Raw genomic sequence first — 9,336 nt, forward strand, 5'->3', positions numbered from 1 at the left:
GATGTGATCCCGTTATCAACGACATCCAATGTCCATAGCCAGGAAACCATGACTATCTGTTGATCACAACGAGCTAGTCAACTAGAGGCTCACTAGGGACATATTGTGGTCTATGTATTCACACGTGTATTACGATTTCCGGATAATACAGTTATAGCATGAATAAAAGACTATTATCATGAACAAAGAAATATAATGATAACACTTTTATTATTGCCTCTAGGGCATATTTCCAACATCAGTGCGGTACCGCATTATGCATACCTCAAGCTCAAGATGCCAGGACCTCGGGGGGTCATTACAGTTAATGGAAACACATAGCTGTCGGAGTAATGGGCTACGGGTAGGCTAACCCGAGTCCCATGACCTTTTAGGACATCGGGGCAGGCTGCGCCCCTCAAGACCCCATGGCGAAGAGCCGTCTCCTGAGGAGTCAACAGCGGGGCGGCCGACTGCCCGCTCACGGCCGAGTTCCAGGGACGACTTCCAGAGAAGCCGTCTTTGGGGAGTCGGTCGGCGACTCCAGCAAATCCACGACCTCATCGAAGGGGACGACGCAGGGGCGTGGCTACAGTGAAGCCCACTCCCCGCCCCTTACCAAGGGCATGCATGGCCACAGCACGCCGTACCCGGGAAGATCTCCGTGCGGTGTGGCACTGTTGCCCGGCCGGCCCTGAAATCAGCACCACAGTACCAAGTCCTGCTCCCATGATGGCTTGTCTGTACGGCCTGGAGGCAGAAGGGCCCACCAGTCAGCGAGACATCGGGAGACGGCGGGAGAACCGCCAGTCGGACCTGTCGGGAGTCGGCCCGGGGGAGTCGGCCGAGCCCTTCCCCGGGGCCCACACGCCATTAATCAAGATGAGATGGGGAGTGGCCACAGTGATCGCCCGCCAGGCGGCGGGGCTGTTGCCACGACCGCATGACCAAGCCTGCGTCATCAGAAACACGGCTACAGTAATCAGCGGCCGGCAAGACCCGCCCGCGGCGGACGCGGCCTGTCGGCTCCGTACCAGACCAGTCGGCGGGCCCCACCAGTCGGCGGAGAAGTCGGAGGTCGAAGGCACTGACGGCGGGGCCCGCGCCCAGTCGAGTTACCATTGTACCCCTGGGGGGTAGGCCTATATAAACCCCCCATGGCACCCATGCAAGGGGTTGGATCCCGGTAGTTCTAGACCATACCAGATAGAAGGAGAGAGCTAGCCTTGCCCTCTTCTACCACCAGAAACAGCTCAAGGAGCGACGGTGTAAACACTTGGCTATAGTGATCATGCGGAGACCCCGCAGAGCAGCAGTAGGGGTATTATCTCCCCGGAGAGCCCCGAAGCTGGGTAAGATTCGCCGGCAAGCATGTCTTCGCCTCATCCCGTTTCCAGGCACCGGCGACGTTCTACTCGCCCCCACCATGATAAGCCATCCGTTGGCATATGTCGCACCAAACCCCCGACATTGGGCGCCCACCGTGGGGCCTGGTGCACCGCCGTCCGGAGATCTGTTCTGGACGGGAACCCTTTTTCTCCCTGGCGAGCGCAGCCAGCCAGGCACGCCAGGCGAAGTCTGCATCGACGCGTTGCGCGGCGTTGAGATCGCCTGCGCAGCCAGCTCCTTGGCCGAACTTGTCGGCGAGGTCCGCCTCTCCGATGAACCTGCGTCCGACGCAGGCGCGGGCGGCCCCGAAAACCTCCTCACGGGCCTCCTCGATCAACTCCACGTTTCCGGCGAGCCTGCCGTAGACTTGGAGTCCGTAGGCTCCACCGACCCGATGCTGGTCGACTCCGACACCGCGTCGATCAACGCGTTCCCCACCAATGTGGTGGTCTACGACGAACCTCTCCCCCACGCAGAGAGCGACGGAAGCACCGTCACTGAGGTGCTAGTCATCAGTCATGACGAGTTCCCTGGCGGAGGAGCGCCCGACTCACTCGGCGCAGCGCTGCAAAACCTGACTGCGCCCATTCCAGAAGATGCTAACGCGGAGACGTTAGAAGCGCGCCGCCTTCAGCTTGTTGAAGGCGCGAAGAAGCTGGCTAGCATGAGACGCTTGTCAGAAGCTTACCAGCGGGAGATGGATCGCGCCGTTGGCGGCTCGCCGGCCCCGGCAGGGCCCAGCCGCCTTAGCGCGGTCCAGCAGCGCGGCGTAGCCATCGCCAGCCTGTTTGGGGCTAGCCGCCCCGTGTACGCTACACCGGCGGAGAACATTCAAGCCGCCCAGGCAGCGGCGGATGAGCTGGACAATTTCGAGGGTGAAGAACGCCGCCTCATGACGGAGCGAGTCCAGTGGCTCCTCGACGCGGCCGCCGCACAGAACGAGGCCGGCTACCGCACGGAGGCGCCGCAGCGGCCAAACGACGACCCGCACCGAGATTAAGGCGCGACGTCTCGGACGCCGACTGGCGGCGCCCGAGGAAGAAAGGACAAGCAGCCGGCTGTCAGCCACAGCCGGACTCGCATTACCATAGAGCGTGACCGAGATGGCCGCCCGAGAGCAGTGGAACGACAGGACGACTGTCCGCCTCCCCCTCCCCGCAAGGAGAGGCGAGTCTCCCCGCCGCCTGTTGACCATCCGACTCTCGGTGACCGCCTTGGCCGCCGAGAGGGAGTTGGAGAGAATGACGCCCGCCACCGGATCGACCGACTTCACCGGTTCCTGGCGCTGGAAGAAGAAGACGAGCTGGGTCTGCCTTGTTTCGGACCCCGCATTCGGGACGAGCCCTTTCCCAGAGGGTTCACGCTCCCAAGAGACACACCCAAGTATACCGGCTCCGTGAAGCTGGAAGACTGGCTAGTCGACTATTCCACGGCTGTCAGCATAGCAAACGGCAACAAGTGTGTCGCCGTAAAGTACGTTCCGCTCATGCTCTAGGGCACGGCCCGGACATGGTTGAACAGCTTAAAGCCCCGCAGCATCAACAGCTGGGTCGACTTCACTGAAGCGTTCGTCCGCAACTTCACCAGCACGTACAAGCGTCCTCCCAAACCTCGTCAGCTCTCCTTGTGTGTGCAAGGTCCTGACGAGTCGACTCGCGACTACCTCACGCGTTGGGCTGAGCTCCGGAACTCCTGCGAGGGCGTGCATGAGGTGCAGGCCATCGAGTACTTCACAGCCGGGTGCCGAGAAGGCACTCTCCTCAAGCACAAGCTCCTCTGCGATGAGCCAGAGACCCTCGACGAGCTGATGATCATAGCAGACAAGTACGCCACAGCCGACTCCTCCATGAAGGCAGAAATTCAAATCAGCACGACTGACAAAGTAGCTCCTCAAGCTTCAAGAACTCCGGCGGCAGACGCAGGCCGGCGACAACAGCAGGGCGACAACAAGCGCAAGGCCCCTCAGCCAGCTTCCGGCAGCCGGCAGGTCGCGACCGTTGAAGCCCAGCAGCCAGAAGAGCAGCCTCCGCCCAAGCGACAGAAAGGCGGCAAGCCGAACTGGTTGCCGGCCTTCTCCTATGAGCAGACCTTGGATGGACCTTGCAAGTTCCACAGCGGCACGAAGCCGTCGAATCACACCACCCGGAAGTGCCACTGGCTCGCCAGGATCGCCAAGGGAGACGGCCTCCTGCCACCCCCGCCTGCTGGGCAGCTGCCTCCGCCTCCGCCCCAGCAGCCGGCAGTCAGGCCAGTCGGCGCAGTACAAGACGAATACCCCGAAGAGCATGGAGCCTATGTGGTGTTCACCAGTGTGGCTGATGATCGGCGCAGCAGGCGGCTGCAGCGACAAGAGGTGAACGCAGTAGCCTCAGAGACGCCAGAGTTCATGCACTGGTCTGAGAGGCCCATCAGCTGGAGCAGGGCTGACCACCTAGAAGTAATGCCGAGTCCGGGCTCCTACGCCTTGGTCCTGGATGCCACCTTTGACATAGACAAACGGGCCGCGCGTTTCTCGCGAGTTCTGATAGACGGGGGCAGCAGCATCAATATCCTGTACAAAGACACCATGGAGAAGTTAGGAATCAAGCAAAGACAGCTTCAGAACAGCCGGACTGTGTTCCACGGCATTGTTCCTGGGCTTTCCTGCTCACCAATCGGCAAGATCCTGATTGACGTCCTCTTTGGAGACAAAGATCACTTCCGAAGAGAGTCTGTTTGGTTTGAGGTTGTGGACCTTGAGAGCCCATACCACGCGCTACTCGGCCGACCCGCCTTGGTCAAGTTCATGGCGGTCCCCCACTATGCCTACCTCAAGATGAAGATGCCCAGTTCCAGGGGAATTCTAACTGTGGCTGATGACTACCGGAAGTCGTCCGCTTGCGCGGCCGAGAGCAGTCGGCTAGCCGAGTCCCTGGTGATCGCGGCTGAGAAGCGACTCCTTGAACGAGTTGTGGCGATGGCCGGCAAGCAACCGGAGATATCGCCCGACCCAAAGGAGTCGGAAGACGAAGGTTCATTCAAGCCGGCCAAAGAGACAAAGAAGATACCCTTGGACCCAGAGCACCCAGAGAGGTACGCCGTCGTAGGTGCAAACCTCGACAGCAAATAGGAAGGCGAGCTCGTCAATTTCCTCTGTGAGAATCGGGACATCTTCGCGTGGTCTCCCAAAGACATGCCAGGTGTACCGACGGATTTCGCCGAGCACAAGTTACATGTCCGATCTGATGTGAAGCCGGTCAGGCAGCCCCTGCGCCGCTTATCAGAAGAAAAGAGAAGAGTTGTCGGAGAAGAGATAGCCCGACTCCTAGCAACCGGCTTCATTATGGAAGTTTTCTTCCTGGGGTGGCTAGCAAATCCGGTCCTGGTGCTAAAGAAGAACAAGTAATGACGAATGTGTATTGACTACACGAGCCTCAACAAGGCCTGCCCCAAGTTGGTCCAAAAATGCAAAGGGTGCCAGAAGTTCAGCTCCAAGCCGCACCAGCCGGCTTCTGCGCTCAAGACCATCCCCATTGCCTGGCCTTTCGCAGTTTGGGGTCTAGACATGGTGGGACCATTCAAGACGGCACGAGTTGGTTTAACTCACCTACTTGTCGAAGTGGACAAGTTCACCAAGTGGGTGGAAGCGAAGCCAATTAAGAAATTGAATGGCCTGACTGCCGTGACCTTCATCACCGATATCACAATTCGGTACGGCATACCACACAGCATCATCACCGACAACGGCACAAATTTTTCCAAAGGCGCCTTGGCCCGTTTCTGCGCAACACAGGGCATCCGACTGGACCTAGCGTATGTCGCCCATCCGCAGTCAAACGGCCAAGTGGAGCGAGCAAACGGCATCATCCTGTCCGGCATCAAGCCTCGGTTGATCGAGCCTCTGGAGCGCTCGGCTGGCTGCTGGCTCGATGAGCTGCCAGCAGTCCTCTGGAGTCTGCGCACGACTCCAAACAAGTCAACCGGCTTCACGCCCTTCTTCCTCGTCTACGGTGCCGAAGCCGTCATCCCAACGGACATAGAGTTTGACTCCCCACGAGTCACCATGTACACCGAGGAGGAAGCAGAAGAAGCACGACAAGACGACGTCGATCTGCTGGAAGAGGGCCGGCTGTTGGCACTCAGCCGGTCCAGCATCTACCAGCAGAGCCTGCGCCGATACCACAACAAGAAGGTCAGACCAAGATCTTTCCAAGAAGGCGACCTTGTGCTCCGGCTGATCCAGCGAACAGCCGGCCAGCACAAGTTGTCGGCGCCTTGGGAAGGCCCTTTCATCATCAGCAAAGTACTGGGCAACGATTCCTACTACCTGATGATTCCTACTACCTGATCGACGCTCAGAAGCTCCGAGCACGCAAGAGGGACGACTCCGGCAAGGAGACAGAGCGGCCATAGAATGCAAATCTCCTTCGAAGATTTTACAGTTGATGCAGTATATACCGCGCTACCTTTTGTATTAAAGTACCAAGACTTCGGGCCCCCCGAGACGAGCTCGGGGACTGCCCTCTTTTGTCTGTATGATAAAAATTATGCCTACAAGTATGTTACTCTTTGTCATGCCGCTTGGCACCGGGTTCGACAAGTCGGCCCGGGGACTTGCCGCCTTGCACTATGAAATGCTTCCTGCAGCCGGACAAGTAGTGTGTAACACCTAAACCATCTTCTGTCAGAACCCGCAGCTCGCAGAGCGACTGTACGGTGGGCATAGGTAAGGTAGAATGGGTGTTCGCATGAAAAATGACTAAGGACTCAAAGCATAAAACATAGCTCAAGACGGCTTCTAGCTTTTCTCGCAAACCGACTCTCGGACAATCGGATTGTCGCCTTCTATCCAACTTGCTCAAACAATCTTGAAATCGGCTAAGTACTTGCCTTCCCAAAGTAGCCTAGCACTTGATCCAGCAACAGTCCGCAGAGCGGCTGTCCGATTGGCAAGGCAGGCAACTAAGAGAAAGCGGCAAAGGAAAAGGCCAAAAGAACAATGAGCAAGAAAAGATCGATATATATATTTACATAACATAGGCCCTTGGCCGAATTGTCGAGTAGAGGTTCAAAATACACCCCGTGGGTGGAATTGTACGAATTAACAAGTTCTTCAAAGACTACTGAAGCAGATAAAATAAAAGATACAGCGGCAGCTTAGGAGGCAGCGGACGAGTTCGGAGGTTCGGAGGAGGCGCCAGCGTCAGGCGTCGGGGCAGACGGCTGGCTAGTCTCGGCTTGATCACCTCCGGCGGCAGTCGACTCGGTTGCACGCGGCTCGTTGCTGGAGGCGCGGTCGGGCTGAGGCTAGCCGTCTGCTCCGTCTTCTGGTGCCTCCGCCTCGCCTCCATCCTCCGCTTCGTTCTCCTCCTCGACGCTGGAGTCAATCACCTCTGCCGAGTCTTCGCCGTAGTCCGGGTTCATCCCAAACCACTCCGGCGGTACCTCCTCGCCGTCTTCAGACCGCTCGGGGACGAAGATGCTGGTGTCGGTGTACTCGGCAATCGCCGCAGCACGTTTGACGAGGACGTCTTCCGCAGCCGCCAGCTCCGGCTGGGCCTCCGACCGAAGCGTGGCCAACCTGTCTAGATCTAGCCCCGGGTACCACGCCTTGACGAACTCCAAGGCCCGGCGCGCTCCAGCCCGGGCCGAAGAGCCCTTCCAGGCCTCAAGACGACCAGCCGCGACCTCCAGCCAGTTGGCCGTTAGGCTGGGGGTGCGCGGAGCTTGCACATCCGGCCAAAGGGCGGCAATCACCTGGGCACCGACGCGCTGGAGCCGGCGCAGCATCCGGTGAGCCGACCAGAGGCGAGCCTCGATGCTCAGGATGTGCTCGTCAAGAGTTCGGGGGGGCATCGGCGGCGATCTCTGCGCCCTCCACCCTCCGACCTTCACGGTCAGCCTCGATGGCTTGGATGGCGGCCTGCGACTGCCCAGGGAAGAAGTCTGCACAGACACGAAGAAATGAAGAAGCAAGTCAAAAACCAGGACTCGGCACGATCTAAGTCGGCAGCTCGAAGAAATAAAATAAAGAGGCTCACCGTCAACGATGTCTTCAATCTCGTGGAAGCCGGAGGACAGCAGCGCCTCCTTGTCAGACCAGGAGGAGCGCTCGCTCGCGAACTCGGTCAAGAGGGCGGTTTCCGTCTCCTCCGCCTCCCTCTGCGACTTCACAAGCAGCTCCTTCTGCTCTGCCAACTGAGTGGCCAGCAGATCGCGCTCTGTGGCGAGCTTGCTGCACTCTTCCCCTTTGGCGCGCAGGGCGGAGTTGGCTTCGCTCAGCTGCTGTTGAAGAGCAGCGTTGGCTCCTGAAGGAAAGGAAGAAAGACAACATTCGTCAATAAAGTAGGTCGCCGAGGAGATCCGGCCCGGCTGCTCAGCAGCCAGCCCGAATCTCGGGGACTACAGCCCGCGGGTGCGCTAGCACGCCCCCGCGGAGAAAAAAAGGGGGGACTTACTCCGGCTCTCCGCCAACTCGGCGGTCTGCTTGCCCAGCTCTTCAACGTTACGGTTGAAGGCAGTGCCGCGGAGGTTGTGGTAATCCTGCGACAAGCATTTCAGACAAAGTTAGTACCCAGAAGTTCATCAATTGGAGTTCTGGGCCGCCTGCTCAGCAGCCGGACCGAAACTCAGGGACTACACCCAGTGGGTGCGCTGACGTGCCCCCACAGAGAGGAGCAAGAAAACAAAGACCAAAGAAAAAAAACATACCCGGACGGCTGCCCGCGACGCCAGGAACGCCTTGGTGCAACTCTGCAGAGCGTCGCCCTCAGCACGGAGCTTCGCCTGGACGTCCAGGAGCGCCCGGTTTAGCGGCCCTGTGCCGCCTCCTCGCACCCACCCAACACGTGCGGCGGTCGTCGCTTCGGCGTCTGGGGCCGCCGAGCTGGCGGTGCCGGCTTCCAGGGGGCAGGGTGTCGAAGTCGCCTTCTCCAGACAACGGCGCGTTGGCGAGCCGACTTGAAGGAGCAGCCTCGCCACGGCCTCATCTTCGGTCGGCGGCACCGGAGGGTCCGCTGGCTGCTCACCTTGCGCTCCTTCAGACGGCGGCGGAGGCGGCGGCGGAACGTGCGCGTCCGGAGTAGAAGGGTCGCCGCCTTCCCTCTCCTCGACGAGGTTCTCCCCGCCGGCTTCTCCAGTTGGCCCCGTGAACTCCGGAGGCGGCGGCGCGGAGTTCAGCGGGGTGACAAGCAAGGCCAACTAGCGGCGTGCGGCTTCCTCAACCTGCTGCTTCGCCGCGGTGGCGGTTTTGGCCTCTGCTAGTTTTTTCTTAGCGGGGGCCTCCGCCCTGTCGGCCTCCGCCTTCTCCAGGCGGAGGGCCTCTTCTTCGTTGCGCCTCTCCTGCGCATTCCGCTCCGTCGCCTCCCGGAGGTCAGCAGCAGGGTCAATCCACCGAGTGGTGGCGGACGTCTCCGCTGACCCCATGACAAAGGCGGCGGCGACCCGCTCAAGAGAGAGGGGAGCCCTGAAGAAAGAGGGGCAAGTGTTGGGGAACGTTGCAGAAAAACAAAAATTTTCCTACGGTTTCACCAAGATCCATCTAGGAGTTCATCTAGCAACGAGTGATTAGATGCATCTACGTACCTTGTAGATCGCGAGCGGAAGCGTTCAAAGAACGGGGATGAGGTAGTCGTACACAACGTGATTCAAATCACCAGAGATCCTAGCACCGAACGGACGGCACCTCCGCGTTCAACACACGTACGGAACAGCCATGTCTCCTTCTTTCTTGATCCAGCAAGGGGGAACGAGAGGTTGAGGGAGATGGCACCAGCAGCAGCACGACGGTGTGGTGTTGATGGAGCTGCAGTACTCCGGCAGGGCTTCGCCAAGCACTATGGAGGAGAAGGAGGTGTTGGAGAGGGAGAAGGAAGCAACCAAAGGCATGGATCAAAAGCCCTCCTTCCCCCATTATATATAGGAGGGCCAAGGGGGGGTGCCGGCCCTAGGAGATCCAATCTCCTAGGGGGGCGGCGGCCAAGGGAGGTT

This window comes from Triticum aestivum, chromosome 6A, assembly GCF_018294505.1.
Source record: "Triticum aestivum cultivar Chinese Spring chromosome 6A, IWGSC CS RefSeq v2.1, whole genome shotgun sequence".
NCBI classification, from domain to species: domain Eukaryota; kingdom Viridiplantae; phylum Streptophyta; class Magnoliopsida; order Poales; family Poaceae; genus Triticum; species Triticum aestivum.